The sequence below is a fragment of the Rattus norvegicus genome, chromosome 2 (assembly GCF_036323735.1).
Source record: "Rattus norvegicus strain BN/NHsdMcwi chromosome 2, GRCr8, whole genome shotgun sequence".
In the NCBI taxonomy this organism is placed as follows: Eukaryota; Metazoa; Chordata; class Mammalia; order Rodentia; family Muridae; genus Rattus; species Rattus norvegicus.
In genome coordinates, this window is record NC_086020.1 from 24198495 (window position 1) to 24221554 (window position 23060).

General features: G+C 41.4%; 1 long non-coding RNA gene across 1 annotated transcript in view; it reads right to left on the reverse strand.

Moving 5' to 3' along the window:
* Positions 1 to 705: 705 nt before the first annotated feature.
* Positions 706 to 23060, reverse strand: part of LOC134485572 (uncharacterized) — a 67425-nt gene continuing 45070 nt past the window's right edge. Inside the window, exon 3 of the long non-coding RNA XR_010063698.1 lies at positions 706 to 9279. This is a non-coding gene — a long non-coding RNA (uncharacterized LOC134485572). The remainder of the gene's footprint in view (positions 9280 to 23060) is intronic.

Sequence of the window (23060 nt, forward strand, 5' to 3'; positions counted from 1 at the left end):
TGGAGGCTGCTGTCTGGAGAGCTTGGTCCAACTTTGACCAGTGACAGCCCTTGGGAGAGTGCACCTCACCTGGGCAACACACTGGACTGGCTCTGATGACAAAGGCACAGGTGGGCCACCCTGAGGGTGTGAGAGCAGGAGAAGCTGGCCCTGCCTCCTGCTGATGGCACCATCGGGCAGCCTAGTCAGAGCAGGGCTGGAGAGCTCACCCTGGAGGCCGATAAGGGAGACCTGCAGACAGTTCATCCAAGCTACCACTCAGACCAGATCCAGGGCTCTGAGTTGGCCTATTCCAAAATCAGTATCGTCTGTGAACCGTTGGGATGCGTGAAAGGGCCAACCCTGTTGATCTAAGGCTGAAGGATCTCCATGATGCAGAACAACAATAGGGTAACTGGGAGGAATCCTGGTAAAGATTCAATACTGATGGTGTCATAGAAGCCAGAGATCTTGAGCCAGACCGGTGACTCATTGCAATGAACATTTGCCAGTGAAGATGTGTGGACAGAGGGATAGACTGTGGGACACACAGAACTACAGCTTCTGTTTTCTGTGCTTTGTTTGTGTTGTTGTGGTTTGTTTGTTTGTGAGTGTTTTATTTTGTGAGGGGAGGTTGCAAGGTGGGAGGGCAGATATGAGAGGAGAGAGAGATGAGAGGGACTGGGGTGCATGACGTGAAACTCACAAAGAATCAATAAAAAGTTCTTTTTGAAGGCTGAATATAGGTTTTGACCAAACCTATTTTATTAAATGAATTTTAATCCGGTAAATGTGCCCCTAATTTAAAGGAAAAAAATTTAGTCTTTAACTTATAAGCAGATAAAATGAACTTTTTTTTGTTGTCGTTGCTCTGAGACACAGTCTTGTTCCGTAGATCAAGCCTGAGACTTTTGGGAATCTCCTGGCCTTAGTGTCTCAGTGGCAGGGATCACAAACTTCCACGACCATACCTGGATTCTAATTAATTTCCTAAATCCAAGTAAAAAGAAATGAAATAAAACGACAGTATAAAGAATGTAGGTGGATAGTGGTATGATCTTAGGGGAGAAATGACCTTTCTGAGCAAGGGGAAAAGACTTGTGAAAATACCAGTTGTTTACCTAGAAGCCGGGAAATGTTAAACAGCTAAAGATACAGTGGGTGTGTCTTCGCAGAGGCAGCAAAAGACGGTGTCTAGAAGATAAGAGCCCGTATAGATGTAATGCATTGGAAGTCATCCAGGAGCGCGCAAGAGGGCAACGTATACCCCATGGCCCGTAGTAACTCACTCCAGTGCAAAGGTGGGCTTAACGCATCACATTAGTAAACAAAAAGCTAACCACATACCCAACTCCATAGAAAAATCCTGGGGTACGACTGAGGGTCAGTGTCTGGAACAGGTGTTTTCGGGTTCTCGGCCTCTTCCTCAAGAAACTGAAATGAAGGAGGCACACAAGCAGTGCAAAGTACCCGCGACACTGTTCAAAGGCAAAGGAGAAGATGGCAAAATAGATCCGGGGGGTGGGGGAGGAACACACAGGGGCTTGTGGGCGTGGCCCATGCCTTCACTCCTGGCACTCAGGTGGCAGGTGGATCTCTGTGAGGTTAAGACCCGCATGGTTTACATAGCAAGTGCCAGGCCATTCTGGACTAGTGAGTGCCTCAAAAACAAAACAAACCAAATGAACAATCCGAAAATCCAGCTGCAGCCTGCTACACTAGAAGGTACTCAATGGCCCCAATTATTGCTTCTTTTATGGGATTAAGCAATAGAGGACTTGTTTGCTAATAGTCACAGCATAGCGGTTAGAGATCACTAGATGGATGTCTTGTTGGAGAAAAGTGTGACTGTACACAGTAATGCAGTGACAATCACATCTTGCTAGGTCATGTTAGCAGGGTGTATGTTGGCCCAGATGAAGCAGATTTGAAGGTTGCCAGGACGTTCTGTTTGCCTACCTCGCTAGCACTGTAATCCCAGCACCCAGGGGGCTTTTTATTGAAGGAAGGTTAGGAATTTGAGGACAACATGGGCTACAAAGTGAGATCCTGTCTCAAAAGCCAAAGCAAACAAACAAAAGCTGGAAACAAAAACCACACAAACAAAACACGAAATTGGAAATACAAGAACACTCCCTTAATTTGACGAAGGACAGGTGCAAAGACCACTCAGAAAATGTCAGAGTTTCTGGTGAAAGACAACATCTCTCCAAGGATAGAGATAAAGGTGAAGATGTCTGCTCTTCTCTCTATCCCAGAACCGGTGCTTCAAGACAGACAAGCCAGAGAAGTCAAAGGCATTCAGGCTGAAAGGAAAGCTGTCAGTACTTATAGACGAAATGATCTTATATGGGGAAAATTGTAAGCTATGCGCTAAAAGACTGATAAACAAATTCAGCAGAGTTGTAGCATATAAGATCAATATATAAAAATCAATGGCATCTTTATACACTATCCATGAACAATGAAAAGACACGATGGTCCTAGGAAGTCAATTACCTGCTTTCTACCTCTACCAATTTGCTTATTCTAACATTGAATGATTCTATGTTTTATTTCAATTTTTTTTTGGAGTGAGATCTCACAATATAGCCCAGGATGACCTCAAAGTCACAATCATGGGTCCCTCTATGTGTACTCATTGGTTGGTGGTTTAGTCCCTGGGATCTCTGGTGGAGTCTGATAGGATCATATTGTTGTTCTTCCTATGGGGTTGCAAACCCCTTCATTTCCTTCAGTCCTTTCTCTAACTCCTCCACTGGGGGTCCCCATGTTCAGTCCAATGGTTGGCTGCAGGCATCCTCATCTGTATCAATAAGTCTCTGGCAGAGCCTCTCAGGAGACATCCATATCAGGTTTCTATCAGCAAGCACTTCTTGGCGTCAGCAATAGTGACTGGGATTGGTGGCTGCATATGGGATGGATCCCCAGGTGGGGCAGCTCTGGATGACCTTTTCTTCAGTCCCTGATCCACTCTTTGTCCCTGTATTTGCTCTGATGAGTATTTTGTTCTCCATTCTAAGAAGGAATGAAGCATCCACATTTAGGTCTTCCTTCTTCTTGAGCTTCATATGATCTGTGAATTTTTTCTTAAGTATTCCAAGCTTTTGGGCTAATATCCACTTATCAGTGAGTGCATACCATGTGTGTTCTTTTATGACTTGGTTATCTCACTCAGGATAATATTTTCTAGTTCCATCCATTTGCCTAAGAATTTCATGAAGTCATTGTTTTTAATAGCTGAGTAGTACTCCATTGTGTAAATGTACCACATTTTCTGTATCCATTCCTCTTTAATTTCTTTATTTCTTCCTTGACCAAATTATCATTGAGTAGAGCACTGTTCAACTTCCATGTATATGTGGACTTTCTGTCATTGTTGTTGCTATTGAAGACCAGCCTTAGTGTGTGGTGATCTGATAGAATGCATGGGATTATTTCAATCTTCTTGTATCTGTTGAGGCCTGTTTTGTGACTGATTATTTGGTCAATTTTGGAGAAGGTACCAGGAGGTGATGAAATGTTTTAAGATGAAATGTTCTATAGATATCTGTTAAATCCATTTGGTTCATAACTTCTGTTAGTTTCACTGTGTCTCTGTTTAGTTTCTGTTTCCATGATCTGTCCATTGACAAGAGTGGGGTGTTGATGTCTCCCATTATTATTGTGTGACATACAATGTATGCTTTGAGCTTTAGTAAAGTTTCTTTTATTAATGTGGGTGCCATTGCATTTGGAGCATAGATGTATAGAAATGAGAGTTCATCTTGGTAGATTTTTTTTCTTTTCATAAGTATGAGGTGTTCTTCCTTTCTTTTTTGATAACTTTTGTTTGAACATAGATTTTATTCAATATTAGAATGGTTATCTCACTTGTTTCTTGAGACCATTTGCTTGATACATTTTTTTTACAGCCTTTTAACTCTTAGGAAGTGTTTGTGTTTGTCACTGAGGTGTGTTTCCTATATGCAGCCAAATGCTGGGTCCTCTTTACGTATCCAGTCTGTTAGTCTATGTCTTTTTATTGGGGAATTGAGTCCACTGATGTTAAGAGATATTAAGGAAGAGTGATTGTTGTTTCCTGTTATTTTTGTTGTTAGAGGTAGAATTGTTTGTGTGTTTCTCTTCTTTTGGGTTTGTTGCAAGAAGATAACTTTCTTGCTTTTTGTAGGGTGTATTTTCCCCCTTTGTGTTGGAGTTTTCCGTCTATTATCCTTTGTAGGGCTGGATTTGCAGAAAGATAGTATGTAAATTTGATTTTATCATAGAATATCTTGGTTTCTACATTTATAATAATTGAGAGTTTTGCTGGATATAGTAGCCTGTGCTGGCATTTGTGTTTTCTTAGGGTCTGTATGACATCTGCCCAGAATCTTCTAGCTTTTGTAGTTTCTGTTGAGAAACTAATTCTGATAGATCTGCCTTTATATGTTATTTGACTTTTTTCTTATCTCTTTTAATATTCTTTCTTTGTTTTATGTATTTGGTGATTTGACTATTATGTGACAGAAGGAATTTCTTTTCTGGTCTAATCTGTTCGGAGTTCTGTAGGCTTCTTGTATGTTCATGGGCATCACTTTCTTAAAGTTAGGGAAGTTTTCTTCTATAATTTTGTTGAAGATATTTACTGGCCCTTTAAGTTGGGGATCTTCATTCTCTTCTATACCTATTATCCTTAGGTTTTGTCTTCTCATTGTGTCTTAGATTTCCTGGATGTTTTGGGTTAGGAGCTGTTTGTTTTTTGTATTTTTTGACTATTGTATTGATGTTTTCTATGGTATCTTCTGTCCCTGAGATTCTCTCTTCAATCTCTGGTATTCTGTTGGTTGTGTTTGTGTCTATTGCTCCTGATCTGTTTCCTAGGTTTTCTATCTCCAGTGTTCTCTCCCTTTGTGATATCTTTATTCTTTCTATTTCCATTTTTTGATGCTGGATGGTTTTGTTCAATTTCTTCACCTGTTTGTATTTTCTTGCAAATCTTTAAGGAATTTTTCTGTTTCTTCTTTTTGGGATTCTACTTGTTTATCTGTGTTGTCTTGTATTTCTTTAATGGAGTTATTTATGTCCTTCTTAAAATCCTCTATCATCACCACGAGATGTGATTTTAAATCCAAATCTTGCTTTTCAGGTGAATTGGGATATTCAGTATTTGCTGTGGTGGGAGAATTGTGTTCTGATGATGCCAAGGATTCTTGGTTTCTTTTGCTTAGGTTCTTGTGCTTGCCTCTCATCATCTGATTATCTCTGATGTTAGTTGGCCTTGCTGTCTCTGACTGGAACTTGTGCCTCCTGTTGGCCAGTGAGCCTGTGAGCCGGTGATCTTAGCAGTAAGAGTGTTTCTGGGAGACCTGCTCTTTTGGGGCAGGTTTTGGTTCTGAAAGACTGTGGGACATCCTTAGCTCTGGGGGTATCTACTTTAATAACAGGGTTTTCAATGTCCTTCTGTGCATTTATATGAATCAGTTTATTTCCCTTTCTTGATCAAATAACATTTTGTTTATCAATCCATTACTTGATAGAAAGTTGGGTGGTTTCCATTTAGAGCTCTTATAAAGATACTGATGTGAATATCCAAGTACAATATCTCTTTAGACTTTTTTAATTGATATATACAAATGGAATTTCTAGGTCATATGATTTCCATATATTTAATTTTGTGAACAAGTATCAAATTGTCTTATAAAGTGGTTGTATCATTTTAAGTTTTTACATGCTGTATGTTGTTCTACATCCTAAGACAACACTTATTTGATATTTTTTCCATTGATAAGATATAATTGCCCACCCAAACATACAAAGCCCAGTATACTCCATCCCTTAAGAACATTCATAACAATATGTAAAGGTACAGCATGGAATCTTAACATCAGCCTCCATGTTTTCTCGGCAGCTTCTCTGCAGTCTTCTCCAGTCTACCCCGCTTATTTGATATTGTGGTCTGAATATAAAATATGTCTTGGGAGTTGAAGAGATTTTGTGGTTAAGAGTACTGGATGCTTTTCCAAGGGACTTAGGCTTGTTTTCCAGCAGCCACTTGACTGTTCACAACTATCTGTGATTCCGGTCCCAGCAATGACTTACTTCCTGCAATGAGACCCAACTTCCTACCTTCAGCTGCCATCATATTATGAATCCACCAAGAGATGGACCCCTTGATTGAGTTATAGCAAGAGGATGCAATTGCTTTTCCATCAGTAGGGTACCAAGACCTCAATACATGAGCTGGTAGGGGAAATTTCCTAGTCAATCTGTAAAAGACTTCCGTCTATCTACTCAGTTTGGTTGCTTGTGGTTTATGTTACAAATCTAAAACAAACCTTTCTAATATAAAGATTCAAAGATCTGTTCTTTGTTTCTCTAATATGTTTATAGTCTTAGCTTCAGGATCACAAGAACAGATCTTTGTATCCTTATATTTTAGATGGTATGAGGTAAGGTCATGTTTGCAAGTGGATTTCTACTTGTTTAACCTTTGCTGAAAGACTATTCCCCAGCTGAAATGCTGGCACAGTGATTTTTTTTTAAAGAATCCTCCCTTACCCCACTTTGATGAGAAGGATTCTTTGGATCTAAAGCCTGGCTTTATACTTGCTATATAGCTAAAGTGACCTTGAACTTCTGAGTGTTGGGATTATAGATGTATACCACCATGCTTGTTTTAATGTTGTTCTGACATTATACCAGGGCCATGTGCATGCTAGGCAATCACTTTACCTGAACTTTACTGAATATATACCCAGTCACTGTTTAAAAAAACTATAAGAAGTAATATTTTGCTCTAGGAATGCCAATGCAATCTTCTAAATTTCCATGAGGCATTGTCACAGGAGGCACGGCATCTGCAGATGGTTTCATGTGACAAAACTACTAATCTTTCAATTTACCTAACTGAAATGGAATTTTATAGTATTTTAAAATTTTGTATGCATGGGTTCTGTTACATGTACTTGTTCATTTGGGTGTATGCAACATATGTGTGGTAAGCACATGTATGTGGAAGGCCAGAGGCTAATCTCTAATGTCTTTCCTAGACAGTTCATGCTGCCTTCTTAAAAACAAAACCCTTCTTCCTTCTTCCTTCCTTCCTTCCTTCCTCCCTCCCTTCCTTCCTTCCTTCCTCCCTCCCTTCCTTCCTTCCTTCCTTTCTTTTTAAGTCATGGTCTCTCCCTGCATCTGAAGCTCATCCACTCAGCTAGTGTAGGTGGTCAATGGGCTTTAGGAACTGTCTTTCTCTGATCCCCCCGTAAGAAATAACAGTCTTTACTTCCTACTAAGAGTCCTGGAGATTCCAAGTGCGAAAGTAAAGCAGTATATTTTATGATCTTGCAAAGTCCGGGTTGAAGGAAAAGCAGAAATACCTGGCATAACATGTGGCTCAGAACAGTGGTTTTTACATCTCGGAACCACTCCTTCTTCCATGATGGCTGAGTCCTTCAGGAAGGTGCCATCTTCCTGCCCCACATTTCCCATCTTTCTGGGGCTTGAGATCCTTGCCCCATCCTCACCCTATCCCCATTTCCTGATTTGTGGGATCAAGTACACACACAACTGGTTGTTTTTAGCTTGTTTTAACCCTAAGATAAATTAATAAGTGTTCAGGCAGGCCAGTGACAGCTGGGAGCTAGAGAAGCCAGGGTTCTAATAACTGCTGTTTGTCTGTGTTTCCCTGATGATCTCTAAACATATCACATAGCGAAAATGGACCATAATAGATTATTTCTTATACTTTCTACCTCCAGGCTTGGAGTTCCAGGTGCATATTGCCACACTGAGCTTTTGACATGAATACTAGGGATCTGCACCAAGGTCATTGTGCTCATACAATGCACATCTGACTAACCAACCCAACAGCCCCTGAATGAGATTTTTAAAAATTCTTCGACAGTTTCATACATTTATACTTTTCTATTTAAAAAATGTTTTTGTTCATATACACATGTGTAACAAAACTCATGTGAAAGTTACAAAACGACTTTTGGAAACTGACTTTCTCTTTCCCCCTTTCAGTATGTTAGTCCCAGGGGTCAAATTCAGGTTGTCAGACCTGATGGGAAGTGCCATAAGTCATCTCATTTACCTTTGTTTTCTATTTTAAGTGAAGTTATATCTTGGTTTCAACCCATGCTTCAAGGCCTTTGTAGAAAGTAACTAAACTGCACTGTCTCTAAGCAAATGGACGTGTATTTTCCTCATCTTCTCTTCATCTCCTACTTCTGGGAATGCTGGCATTGGTCTTTACTCTCAGCAAATTAGAGGCAGAGACAGACTGATCTCTGTGAGTTTGATGCCTGCCTAGTGGACATAGCCAGTAGCTTTGTAAGAGTGAATAAAAACTACCAAACTCTACATGAAATCAAACCAGAGACTGTAAAGACATCAAAGAGAGATATCCTTTTAGAGAATTATACTGAGAATCTGGTATCCTGGAGAGATTAGGGCAGTGGTTCTCAACCCTACTAATGCTGCAACCTTTTAACACAGTTCCTCATGTGGTGGTGACCCCCAAACATAACATTATTTTCTTCCTACTTTATAACTACAATTTTGTTAATGCTATTAATTGCAAAGTAAATATCTGATATTCAGGATATCTGATATGCTACCCGAAAGGGATCTTGATAGGTTTAGGGTCTTCTGTGTCTCTAATGTGAGGGTCTTTTATGGGACTGTCAGAAAGCACCTTCTGCAGTATCTATAAGGTAGGGGCTTCACTGTGACACAGGCCAGAAAATTATGGCTCAAGCAAAGATTAGTCATAGAGTGGAATAGCCATCACCATCTCGGTGTTTTGTGGCCCACACAGAAGCCAGCGTCTAGTAAGTCAGGTAGGAATTGTCTAAGACTGGAAAGCTTGGAGTAATGAGGCTTAAGTTTTCTCTCTTCTGCAGAGGCTAAGGAAAGAATCAGAACAGATTGACTAGGGAATCTTTCATGTCAGAGATCCTCAATGACGCAGACACACATGCATGTACTTGAGCACACACGTGCATGCACGCATGTACCCCAAATGCCAAAGAGAGAAAAAGGTTGGGCTTCAACTTCAAGATACTGAGGAATATAAACAGTTTAGGAGTATGCCTGGCAGTCAAGTAAAACCTATTTTGTCGTTGTTGTTGTTGTTGTTGTTGTTGTTGTTGTTGTTGTTGTAGTATTATCTCTTCTTCCTCTCTCTTCTCCTGGAAGTGATGTCGCACATCCTTAATTCCAGAACTTTGAAGCCAGAGACAGACTTTCTGTGAGTTTGAGCCCAGCCTAGTCTACATAGCAGGTTCCAAACAGCCAAGGCTGCACAATGAGACCCTGTTACAAAAAAAGAAAGAAAGAAAGGATATTATTAAAGAAAGAAGCAAAAGAGAAGAAGCTCTTGTCATTGCTACCTGAGTTGGCTAGCACTGATGCCTGGAACTTCAGTGACCTCACTGAATGGGACAGGGATGATAGATCTGAAAAGATTCTGACAAAATAGATGGAAGGGTGGTGTTTCAAGCTGAAAACTCAGGCTTGCCGATGGAGTTACTCATTCCAAGTCAAGAGCCTCAGAGCCAGAGAAGCCAGTGGCATAGCTTTTCATTTGTGTGTAGCCAGAGGCCCCATAACCCTAAGGGAGGTTGCTGGGGGAAGTCGAAGAGTTGAGGCTGAGTGGGCAGAGGCCCTGAGTGGGTAACCTCCAATGGGTTTAACAATGAGCTTACTTTGTCTCTACCTTATCCTGCCCAGTCCCTGAGTCAGCTAATCAAGTGGCCCTGGCCTATTTTCAGAGGAGATCTTCTGTACTTACCCCACTGGCTCAGTCCCAGAAGTAATACATGATTGACTCTTTAGATGTCCCTTAATCCAAAAAGATGATACCAATAACTAAATATAACAGACTGGCTTCCTGTGGTCTTTTATTCTGTGAGTCACTGCCTTCCAATTCTGAATCTGAGTGGGTCTTTGATCCAGTGCAAGCAATACGCATCCTACACTGTGAGTGAGCAAGTATAGAAAGGCTCATGGTTTCTGCCCTCCACAATGGAGGGGGCCCTTCACTGTACAGGAAGAATCACATGGTGGGAACTTTCCCCAAACTTAGGAAGGTTGAGCAGCCAAACCCATATAATATTTGCCACAAGCTCACAAAGCTTTATACAGCTCTGCACCCTGCTTTCCCCTCCTATATTAAAATCATAACTGCTTTCCTAAAGTGTGAGCTATGTTTCAGCATTTAAAATTTCAATAACTGTGTCACAGTGGTCTCATTTTAATCAGGAAAAAAGCAAATGCCACATTGATTGTTCCTAGTAAGCCTTTAAAAGCACTGGAACTAAAGGTGAAAGCTTCCTTGTCTCGCAGAGTATCCAGTCTTTAACAAGCTTGAGTTGGCTGTCAGGAGGGAGAAGGCAGCCTCCAGTTAAGCCTTCGTGGCTCAAGGTACTGCCAGACATAGCCTGCTGAACTGGAGTTAGGCAAAATGACATGGAAAAGGGCAGGCATGGGAGCTGCCTCTGCCTGGAAACAGGGGGGTCAAAACCCTGACTGCAGGGCCTGGATGGCCTTTCTGTTCTGTTCAACAGAAAGGAACCCTCAATTGACCTGGTCACCTCTAGTCAGGAGATTTCAGCCTTGAGGTGTAGTGCTTACAAAAGGGATAGGTTTAGATTTTTTAAAACAGGCTCTCAAATGCTTTGACCCCTTACCCCTAGTCCGCTGTCCAAAGGTAAGGGAGATAAGATGGCAAATATGACAAGGGGATATGGACCTGTTTAGGAGTGGTTCTTTGGGGTAATTCCAGTCTCTGCTTGTCAGGATACCAGTAGTTCAGTTCAGTAGTGTCAGGATAGCAAACAAAAATCTGCAGCAGTGGCATGATCCAGCAGAAACTGCCAGGCCTCTGCCAAATAGGCACACGTCAGCAGAAGTGACCAGGACCAGCTGGAATGTCAGGAGTTCTCTGTTGTGCCTCTCTCAACGAAGTGAAGATCATTGAAGACATGAGAACACTGAAGAGCTGCACAGCTAGCTATGCAAGCAACCCATCACTGTTCATTGAGTCCTATCTATACCCTCTCCAAACATCACCTTTCCTCCCATGGGTCTTGATTTAGCAAAACATCATGTGAATCTGCCTCAATAAAACACCATGTGAGCTATATCACATGACACAACCAGAAACATCCACTTCAGGAAAATCCCAGGTTCTGCTGACATCCCAGGCCTGAAAGTCTAGCCTTTGACCTCAGGTTCAAGTCCAACCCTGGAACTGAAATAGAATAAGGTAAGCTTCAGTCTCAAAAGAACACCTAGGTGAAATAGCAATGAAGTCACATTTAACGATGCACATTTATCTATAATCCCAGCACTGAGGAGGCTGAGGCAAGGACAATCGAGGGTCTAGACCAAGCTACAGAGAAAGAACAGTTAAAAAAAGAAGAAAGGGAATTGGGAGGTGGCTCAGTGGTTCAATCCTCAGACCCCACGTGAGAAAGCCACATATGGGGGCATGAGTTTGTAAGTCAGGAAGATTTCTAGAGCCTTATTAGCCAACCAGTCTAGCCTATGAAGAATCTGTCTCAAACAAACAAGCAAACAAAAACAAAAGCATAAAACTAACCAATCAACTAACCAACCAAACAAACGAAAGAACCCCAATCAACCAACCTAATAAACAAACAAACAAAATATCCCTACCTGAGGTACAATACTTGAGAGTAACCTCTGTCCTCTATATGTACCACCCTACCCTCTACTGTTCATATATACTGCAGACACCACGGACACACATATACGTGTACACATTCACAAGAAAAAGGAAGGAAGGAAGGAAGGAAGGAAGGAAGGAAGGAAGGAAGGAAGGGAGGGAGGGAGGGAGGGAGGGAGGGAGGGAGGAAGGTCCAAAAACAGGTCACAAAACAAACAACAGAGCTGTCCGTGAGGGGCCAGTGAAGAGTGAAGCAAGATTTACAGGCCAGGTATCAGGTCTGTCACAGCATTGGCTAGCTGACCAGACACATGAGATTAGACTCCAGGCTCTTCCCCTAAGTTGTTCCTGACTAAGGCTAAGCTCAGTTTCAGTGCAAAGGTGGCTTGAGATGGGGTCTCCAGCAAGGACCCCTTCAGGGATGAAGGTATGACAAGATATGTCAGCTGAAGTTGTGACTTTTTGTGCCAGGAATCACAGGAAAGGACACCTGGCTCCCAGGTACACTAGCTATGCAGGAGAGCTCAGGAACTTCCTTTGTGAAACAGTGGTTTCTCTGCTTCTGCCCACAATGCCTTTGTCAGGCCATCTTCCCTTCGGGTCTGGCTTGCAGTGTTCTAAGCACCTTTATTTTCTCAACATAAAGGATTTGGTGATTCTAGCCACACTTTTTCAATAAGTGGCTCATCTCTTTCTCCGGGGAGAATTGTCTGTTAGGAGTCTGCAACTTGTTCAGCGTTGAAGGATCCAGTGAAGGATCCAAAATCACAGGAGACAGGAGAGCCCAGCAGCACCAGGCAGGGACCAAGATCCTGCACCATTCTACTGCATGACACTGAGTTCCATGGGGTTTTAGTGGTGAGAGCAGCATCCACAGAACATGTCCTTGGCCTCTTTTATCTCCATTGAGTAACCTGAGAGAAAGCTGCATTGACCACAGAGGAATCACACTTGTCCTTCCTTCTACACAAACATGGCCATGTCTGTCTGTGCTGCTGAACCTGCAGAGGGCTGCTTCTGAAGCCAGCAGAAATGCCAGATGATAAGTTTCATCCCCATCCCTTCAGGGACATGCCACATCTTCCCACAACCACTGGATAGGTCTTTAAAAATAGACATTTTTGCACCCTTGAAACTACTGATTTTCTTACAGTGGCAGTCAGTCCAGTTTGAGCTGATGGTAAAAGCAGGTTTCAGAGGTTTTTCCACCACAAGGTTATTTAAAGTTCTTTGAGCAGCCGCCAGACCTTCATTCAGCATTTAAATAAACTTCCTGGGCCAAGGAGTAATTTTCCTGTATCCTCTTTGTCCTCGGCATGAAGTAATAGCACAAAAGAGGGTCATCATTTTTAGGCCAGTCATCTGCATCAATTATAAAATTATCCTTATGAATAATCAGATATAAGGCCTGGTATATAGAAAAAGGAAGCATGCCTCCCCACCCCCCTGTGATTAAGAAGGGAGGGCACAGACACATCAAGGATTTAAGAAACATTTTTTATAAAGATAGTTAGACAGGGCATTTAAAAGACTGCACATACAGTCAAGTTATAGCAAGATAACTAGAATTGCATGGCTAAACATTGGCTTGCTTCCTGGTGTCCTTACGAGGGCCTCTCTAAAGGCAGAAGTATGTGGGGCCACACGGTGACAGGGAAATTGGTCTCCAAGACAGTTAGTGGTATGGGTCCCCAGAGAACTGTTTTTAGAACCTGCATCTCTGGGTGCAGTGTGATGTCACTTCTCAGTGTTTCCAGGCAGCGGGCCAAAACTCAGTTTCAGGAAAATAATTACGAAAATGTTTAAATAATTTGCATGAGGTTTGTGAAAGCAAAAGACTGCCTGCTCCATCCCCCAAGGAGATTCAAGACACAATCAATGTTAGGCCGCAAAACAGTGTTTAGACAGAATAATTATCAGTCTTTCCCTCCTCTTTCATTATTAAACTGAGGCCTATTCCCTTTGCGGGTTTCACCTGGCATATGGAAAGGCTGTTGTCGTTGCTAAGTCGGCTTTGTGGATGCTCAAGTAAGCTAAGGAAATTCACAGTTTGCTGAATTGGCTCATTCAGGGACGTTATCTGACATGAAGTGTCTTCTATGTCATGATTGGCTTTTTTGTTGTTGTTGCTTCTCTTTGTGTCACAACCAAGAAGGGTGGATTATATAAAATGGCTTAAACGACACGAAGAAGTTTCTGAAAAGCTATTCAAGTGCTGGGGTGTCATAAGTTATTGATGCTAGCATTGAGCTCAAAGGACTCGAAGTGACAGGGCCATTAGAAACACACACAGAAGGATGCACTGACTAGGAATAAGATTAAGACAAAAAGAGTAAAGCCACTTAAATAATATTAGGGTTTCAATGCCTAAATCACAGTGCAATTGTCTCTTTAGAGGACTGTTCAAAATATCATTTGAATTGAGCAAATATAATTCTTATAGAGATTCTTGAAATGGCTTTATCTGATTTTAAGAGACAAGGCAACCTATCTAACATCTGGTGTTTCGTTGATTTTGATACATCAGGAAAAGATTCATTGAATAACTGGCACTGTGAGACCTCCCTTCTTCTCAACCTCCCACTTGGAACACACACCACAAAGTCAGTGCACCATTTTACTACTGCCTTTTAGTCCAGGTTATCAAGTATTTGCAAAGACATCTATGCACCCTCACAGTGATATAGGTACTCGGTACTAGCTAGGAAAATGCCTTTGGTCACTTAATCATAATACGTTTAGATTAGTAACTAATGTCTAGTCTTCAGCTTTGCTCTAGTGGGATTTCTCTGTCCTGTGACCAATATGTGCTGTCCTTAGCAACCGGGGCTTATCATCAAATTCTCGTAAAAACCAAAACCAAAGTTTACATGGTTTAGGGAATCTCCCTGGGTGACAGGGGTTACCCCACACCTGGTACCAGGATTTTCTCTTAATTACGTTGGCTTCTGGGAGAAGCATTATCTATCCATCAAGGGGAGATATTTTCAATTTTTAATACACATTATATTTTTAATAAATTTATAATATAGTAGGTTTCATGTGGCTTTTTCATGCATCCTGAGTCTGGGTTACCCCTCCTTCTGTCCTCACCTCTTCTTGATCTTCTTTCCCTTTTCCAGGCTTAGATTTTTCCACCCCCAGTATTTCCCCTACCTCTACATGTCCAACAGTGTTCTACTCTCCCCCCTCTCTTAAAGATTCTTTCTCTTTTTTTCCCTTTAATGGCCTCTTTCTGGCTTTTCCCAACATTCTAATTTAAACAGACCACATTCTACATTTGTGTTTAGGATCTTCACATAACAGAATATGCAATGTTTGTCTCTCTAAGCCTGGGTTAACTTCACTCAGTATAATATTTTTAGATTCATCCCTTTTTTCTGCAAATTTCATTTTTCTTCATCACTGAATAAAATTTTATTATGTATATGTAGCACATTTTTGTTATCCATTTATCCGCTGATGGTTATCTAGCTGATTAAACATCTTGCCTCTTGTGAACAGAGTTGCGATGAACATGGGAATGCAATAACTCTTTTATAGGGTGCAGAGTCTTTTGGATATATGTCAACAGGAGTGGTATAGATGTGTCATATGGCATTCTATTTTTGTTTCAGGGGTTTTGTTTGTTTGTGATTTTGCTTTATTTGTTTGTTTTGTGTTTTGAGGAACCCCTGGGATTCCCACAGTGGCCTCAGTAGTACCTGAAGGTGCAGTGACAGCTGCTGGAGAAGTCAATAGTCTTACCCAACTGGGAATCCTGTGAACTATATTAATGACCTGACCATCAGACAAGGTGTGCCCATTAGTGTAGTAATGGCATAACAGATATGAGGCAACCAACCAATTTCTGATGAATTTAAGGCCTGTTACACCAACTTAACCCTGGTTAAGAACCTGGGCCTAAGGAGACTGTAAGCCCTAAATGGGAATCTGTTACTATTGTTTTGTTAAATGACCAGATTGTCAAATTGCCGTCTAAATATTCATGTCCATGTTCAGAGGTTAGTGCTGTGCCTAGTCTTCACTACAGAAGCTTTTTACTGCTGTGGAGGTCCTTTGGGGAAGTGCTAGACCATAAATGGGAGGGCTACATCATTCTAAGACAAAGGCAATGCCTTAGGTAAGGGCATGGGAAGAACATAAGGTCAGATTGGGAAAGTATGCAGCCAGAGTAATGCCTTCCAGGTACCAGAAAGCCAGTGCACTCATGAACTCACTTTACTTTGCTTCTCTGCACAAGATTTAGACCCCTCAACATTTCACCACAGATGAGGAGAGACCATGAGGTTCCTCCAATCCCTGAGGGACCATGGGCAAGTTCATGGTTGTTAGGGGGAAGGGTATGATTTTTCTCAGTGGTGTAGTCTCTGATAGGTTGTGCTCACCTCAGTAAGTAACCTCCTACCCATGTTCAGTCAGGAACTCAAATTAAACTCAGCGGGTTGCACATAAAAGGAAGGCATCACAATGGGAGCAGGGCTTGTTAGAAGAAGGGGTACAGAGAGAGAAGAAGAGGGAGAGGCCATAAAAAACAATTGATGAAATTAAGTATGCAAATGTAAGAAACTGTTACATAATCTTTACCAATGCCTTGTATTAGCTGAGTCCAATCCAGCTACTCTGGAACTGAGTCAGGAGGATGACAAGTTCTAGGACAGCCTAGGGTACATAAGAAGCCTCCATTCAATAAAGATAAGAAAGAGAAAAGGAAGAAAAATGTCCAGTCATGTGCAATGGTTAAAATATGAATACCAACTTGAAGTGGGATTTTCTGTTTTGAACTTTCCATGGGAAATGACAGGAAGATGGCTGGCTGACTGTGTCTTTTTCCTCTGCCTTCACTGTCTCTTCACCTGTGAAATCTAACCTCTTAAGAGTTGCAAGGTCGGGGTTGGGGATTTAGCTCAGCGGTAGAGCACTTGCCTAGCAAGCACAAGGCCCTGGGTTCGATCCCCAGCTCCGAAAAAAAGAAAATAAAATTAAAAAAAAAAAAGAGTTGCAAGGTCGAACCTCGCTGATCCCCGCCCAAAGCTCACTGCTCCCAAACCCCATGGGAGAGAGCCCTCACCGCCCAGACAAGTGGGCACTCCTGAGACTGCAGAGCGGAAGAGACCACCAACACTGCCCACCCCTGCCCACATCCCTGGCCAAGAAGAAACTGTATACGGCCTCTGGGATCCGGTAGATAAGGGCACTGGAGCAGCAGGTCCCCTGTGCCTGAGACACCACTGGAACCTGAAGGGACTGACCCAATAAACATTTCTCTCCACCCAAATCCCATGGGAGGGAGAGCTAAACCTTCAGAGAGGCAGACATGCCTGGGAAGCCAGAAGAGACTACACTCTGCCCACATTTCTGACTCCAGAGGAAAACACCAAACGCCATTTGGGACTCTGGTGCACGGGGACTTCCAGAAAGGGCGGTGCAGGTCCTCCTGGTTACTGCCCTCGTGGAGATCTCATAAGCAATACCCCACGAGCAAACTTGACCCTCAGGACCACAGGTAAGACCAACTTTTCTGCTCCAAGTGACCTGCCTGGTGAACTCAGGACACAGGCCCACAGGAACAGCTGAAGAACTGTAGATAGGAAAAACTACATGCCCGAAAGCAGAACACTCTGTTCCCATAACTGTCTGAAAGAAAACAGGAAAACAGGTCTACAGCAATCCTGACACACAGGCTTATAAGACAGTATAGCCACTGTCAGAAATAGCAGAAAAAAGTAACACCAGAGATAATCTGATGGCAAGAGGCAAGCGCAGGAAGCCAAGCAACAGAAACCAAGAATACATGGCATCATCGGAGCCCAATTCTCCCACCAAAGCAAACACTGAATATACAAACACACCAGAAAAGCAAGATCTAGTTTCAAAATCATATTTGATCATGATGCTGGAGGAATTCAAGAAAGACATGAAGAACTCCCTTAGAGAACAAGTAGAAGCCTACAGAGATGAATCGCAAAAATCCCTAAAAGAATTCCAGGAAAACATAAATAAACAAGTAGAAGCCCATAGAGAGGAGTCACAAAAATCCCTGAAAGAATTCCAGGAAAACACAATCAAACAGCTGAAGGAATTAAAAATGGAAATAGAAGCAATCAAGAAAGAACACATGGAAATAACCCTGGATATAGAAAACCAAAACAAGAGACAAGGAACTGTAGATACAAGCATCACCAACAGAATACAAGAGATGGAAGAGAGAATCTCAGGAGCAGAAGATTCCATAGAAATCATCGACTCAACTGTCAAAGATAATGTAAAGCAGAAAAAGCTACTGGTCCAAAACATACAGGAAATCCAGGAGTCAATGAGAAGATCAAACCTAAGGATAATAGGTATAGAAGAGAGTGAAGACTCCCAGCTCAAAGGACCAGTAAATATCTTCAACAAAACCATAGAAGAAAACTTCCCTAACCTAAAGAAAGAGATACGCATAAGAATACAAGGAGCCTACAGAACTCCAAATAGATTGGACCAGAAAAGAAACTCCTCCTGTCACATAATAGTCAAAACACCAAATGCACAAAACAAAAAAAGACTATTAAAAGCAGTAAGGGAAAAAGGTAAAGTAACATATAAAGGCAGACCTATAAGAATCACACCAGACTTCTCACCAGAGACTATGAAAGCCAGAAGATCCTGGACAGATGTCATACAGACCCTAAGAGAACACAAATGCCAGCCCAGGTTACTGTATCCTGCAAAACTCTCAGTTAACATAGATAGAGAAACCAAGATATTCCATGACAAAACCAAATTTACACAATATCTTTCTACAAATCCAGTGCTACAAAGGATAATAAATGGTAAAGCCCAACATAAGGAGGCAAGCTACAGCCTAGAAAAAGCAAGAAACTAATTGTCTTGGCAACAAAATGAAGAGAATAAAAGCACAGAAACATAACCTCACATCCAAATATGAATATAACAGGAAGCAATAATCACTATTCCTTAATATCTCTCAACATCAATGGTCTCAACTCCCCAATAAAAAGACATAGATTAACAAACTGGATACGCAACGAGGACCCTGCATTCTGCTGCCTACAGGAAACACACCTCAGAGACACAGACAGACACTACCTCAGAGTGAAAGGCTGGAAAACAACTTTCCAAGCAAATGGTCGGAAGAAGCAAGCTGGAGTAGCCATTCTAATATAGAATAAAATCAATTGTCAACTAAAAGTCATCAAAAAAGATAAGGAAGGACACTTCATATTCATCAAAGGAAAAATCCACCAAGATGAACTCTCAATCCTAAATATCTATGCCCCAAATACAAGGGCACCTACATACGTAAAATAAACCTTACTAAAGCTCAAATCACACATTGCACCTCACACAATAATAGTGGGAGATTTCAACACCCCACTCTCATCAATGGACAGATCATGGAAATGGAAATTAAACAGAGACGTAGACAAATTAAGAGAAGTCATGAGCCAAATGGACTTAACAGATATTTATAGAACATTCTAACCTAAAGCAAAAAGATATACATTCTTCTCAGCTCCTCATGGTACTTTCTCCAAAATTGACCATATAATTGGTCAAAAAACAGGCCTCAAAAGGTACAGAAAGGTAGAAATAATCCCATGCGTGCTATCAGACCACCATGGCCTAAAGCTGGTCTTCAATAACAATAAGGGAAGATGCCCACATATACGTGGAAATTGAACAACACTCTACTCAATGATAACCTGGTCAAGGAAGAAATAAAGAAAGAAATTAAAGACTTTTTAGAATTTAATGAAAATGAAGGTTCAACATACCCAAACTTATGGGACACAATGAAAGCTGTGCTAAGAGGAAAACTCATAGCGCTGAGTGCCTGCAGAAAGAAATCAGGAGAGAGCATATGTCACCAGCTTGACAACACACCTAAAAGCTCTAGAACAAAAAGAAGCAAATACACCCAGGAGGAGTAGAAGGCAGGAAATAATCAAACTCAGAGCTGAAATCAACCAAGTAGAAACAAAAAGGACCATAGAAAGAATCAACAGAACCAAAAGTTGGTTCTTTGAGAAAATCAACAAGATAGATAAACCCTTAGCCAGACTAACGAGAGGACACAGAGAGTGCGTCCAAATTAACAAAATCAGAAATGAAAAGGGAGACATAACTACAAATTCAGAGGAAATTCAAAAAATCATCAGATCTTACTATAAAAGCCTATATTCAACAAAACTTGAAAATCTGCAGGAAATGGACAATTTCCTAGACAGATACCAGGTACCAAAGTTAAATCAGGAACAGATAAACCAGTTAAACAATCCCGTAACTCCTAAGGAAATAGAAGCAGTCATTAAAGGTCTCCCAACCAAAAAGAGCCTAGGTCCAGACGGGTTTGGTGCAGAATTCTATCAGACCTTCATAGAAGACCTCATACCAATACTATCCAAACTATTCCACAAAATTGAAACAGATGGAGCCCTACCGAATTCCTTCTATGAAGCCACAATTACTCTTATACCTAAACCACACAAAGACCCAACAAAGAAAGAGAACTTTAGACCCATTTCCCTTATGAATATCAACGCAAAAATACTCAATAAAATTCTGGCAAACCGAATTCAAGAGCACATCAAAACAATCATCCAACATGATCAAGTAGGCTTCATCCCAGGCATGCAGGGATGGTTTAATATACGGAAAACCATCAACGTGATCCATTATATAAACAAACTGAAAGAACAAAACCACATGATCATCTCATTAGATGCTGAGAATGCATTTGACAAAATTCAACACCCCTTCATGATAAAAGTCCTGTAAAGTATAGGAATTCAAGGCCCATACCTAAACATAGTAAAAGCCATATACAGCAAACCAGTTGCTAACATTAAACTAAATGAAGAGAAACTTGAAGCATTCCCACTAAAATCAGGGACTAGACAAGGCTGCCCACTCTCTCCCTACTTATTCAATATAGTTCTTGAAGTTCTAGCCAGAGCATCAGACAACAAAAGGAGGTCAAGGGGATACAGATCGGAAAAGAAGAAGTCAAAATATCACTATTTGCAGATGATATGATAGTATATTTAAGTGATCCCAAAAGTTCCACCAGAGAACTACTAAAGCTGATAAACAACTTCAGCAAAGTGGCTGGGTATAAAATTAACTCAAAGAAATCAGTAGCCTTCCTCTACACAAAAGAGAAACAAGCCGAGAAAGAAATTAGGGAAACGGCACCCTTCATAATAGACCCAAATAATATAAAGTACCTAGGTGTGACTTTAACCAAGCAAGTAAAAGATCTGTACAATAAGAACTTCAAGCCTCTGAAGAAAGAAATTGAAGAAGACCTCAGAAGATGGAAAGATCTCCCATGCTCATGGATTGGCAGGATTAATATAGTAAAAATGGCCATTCTACCAAAAGCGATCTACAGATTCAATTCAACCCCCATCAAAATACCAATCCAATTCTTCAAAGAGAACAATTTGCAAATTCATCTGGAATAACAAAAAACCCAGGATAGCTAAAACTATCCTCAACAATAAAAGGACTTCTGCGGGAATCACTATCCCTGAACACAAGCAGTATTACAGACCAATAGTGATAAAAACTGCATGGTATTGGTACAGAGACAGACAGATAGACCAATGGAACAGAATTGAAGACCCAGAAATGAACCAACACACCTATGGTCACTTGATTTTTGACAAAGGAGCCAAAACCATCCAATGGAAAAAAGATAGCATTTTCAGCAAATGGTGCTGGTTCAACTGGAGGTCAACATGTAGAAGAATGCAGATCGATCCATGCTTATCACCCTGTACAAAGCTTAAGTCCAAGTGGATCAAGGACCTCCACATCAAACCAGACACACTCAAACTAATAGAAGAAAAACTAGGGAAGCATCTGGAACACATGGGCACTGGAAAAAATTTCCTGAACAAAACACCAATGGCTTATGCTCTAAGATCAAGAATCGACAAATGGGATCTCATAAAACTGCAAAGCTTCTGTAAGGCAAAGGACACGGTGGTTAGGACAAAACAGCAACCAACAGATTGGGAAAAGATCTTTACCAATCCTACAACAGATAGAGGCCTTATATCCAAAATATACAAAGAACTCAAGAAGTTAGACCGCAGGGAGACAAATAACCCTATTAAAAATGGGGTTCAGAGCTAAACAAAGAATTCACAGCTGAGGGATGCCAAATGGCTGAGAAACACCTAAAGAAATGTTCAACATCTTTAGTCATAAGGGAAATGCAAATCAAAACAACCCTGAGATTTCACCTCACACCAGTGAGAATGGCTAAGTTCAAAAACTTAGGTGACAGCAAACGCTGGCAAGGATGTGGAGAAAGAGGAACACTCCCCCATTGTTCGTGGGATTGCAGACTGGTACAACCATTCTGGAAATCAGTCTGGAAATTTTCCGCAGAAAATTGGACATTGAAATGCCTGAGGATCCAGCTATACCTCTCTTGGGCATATACCCAAAAGATGCCCCAACATATAAAAAAGACACGTGCTCCACTATGTTCGTAGCAGCCTTATTTATAATAGCCAGAAGCTGGAAAGAACCCAGATGCCCTTCAACAGAGGAATGGATACAAAAAATGTGGTACATCTACACAATGGAATATTACTCAGCTATAAAAAACAATGACTTTATGAAATTCGTAGGCAAATGGTTGGAACTGGAAAATATCATCCTGAGTGAGGTAACCCAATCACAGAAAAACACACATGGTATACACTCATTGATAAGTGGCTATTAGCCCAAATGCTTGAATTACCCTAGATGCCTAGAGCACATGAAGCTCAAGACGGATGATCAAAATGTGAATGTTTCACTCCTTCTTTAAAAGGGGAATAAAAATACCCTTGGCAGGGAATAGAGAGGCAAAGATTAAAACAGACACAGAAGGAACACCCATTCAGAGCCTGCCCCACATGTGGCCCATACATATACAGCCACCCAATTAGACAAGATGGATGAAGCAAAGAAGTGCAGACCGACAGGAGCTGGATGTAGGTCGCTCCTGAGAGACACAGCCAGAATACAGCAAATACAGAGGCGAATGCCAGCAGCAAACCACTGAACTGAGAACGGGACCCCCGTTTAGGAATCAGAGAAAGAACTGGAACTGCTTGAAGGAGCTCGAGACCGCCTATGAACAACAATGCCAAGCAACCAGAGCTTCCAGGGACTAAGCCACTACCTAAAGACTATACATGGACTGACCCTGGACTCTGACCTCATAGGTAGCAATGAATATCCTAGTAAGAGCACCAGTGGAAGGGGAAGCCCTTATTCCTACTAAGATTGAACCCCCAGTGAACGTGATTGTTGGGGGGAGTGCGGCAATGGGGGGAGGATGGGGAGGGGAACACCCATAAAGAAGGGGAGGAGGAGGGATTACGGGGATGTTTGC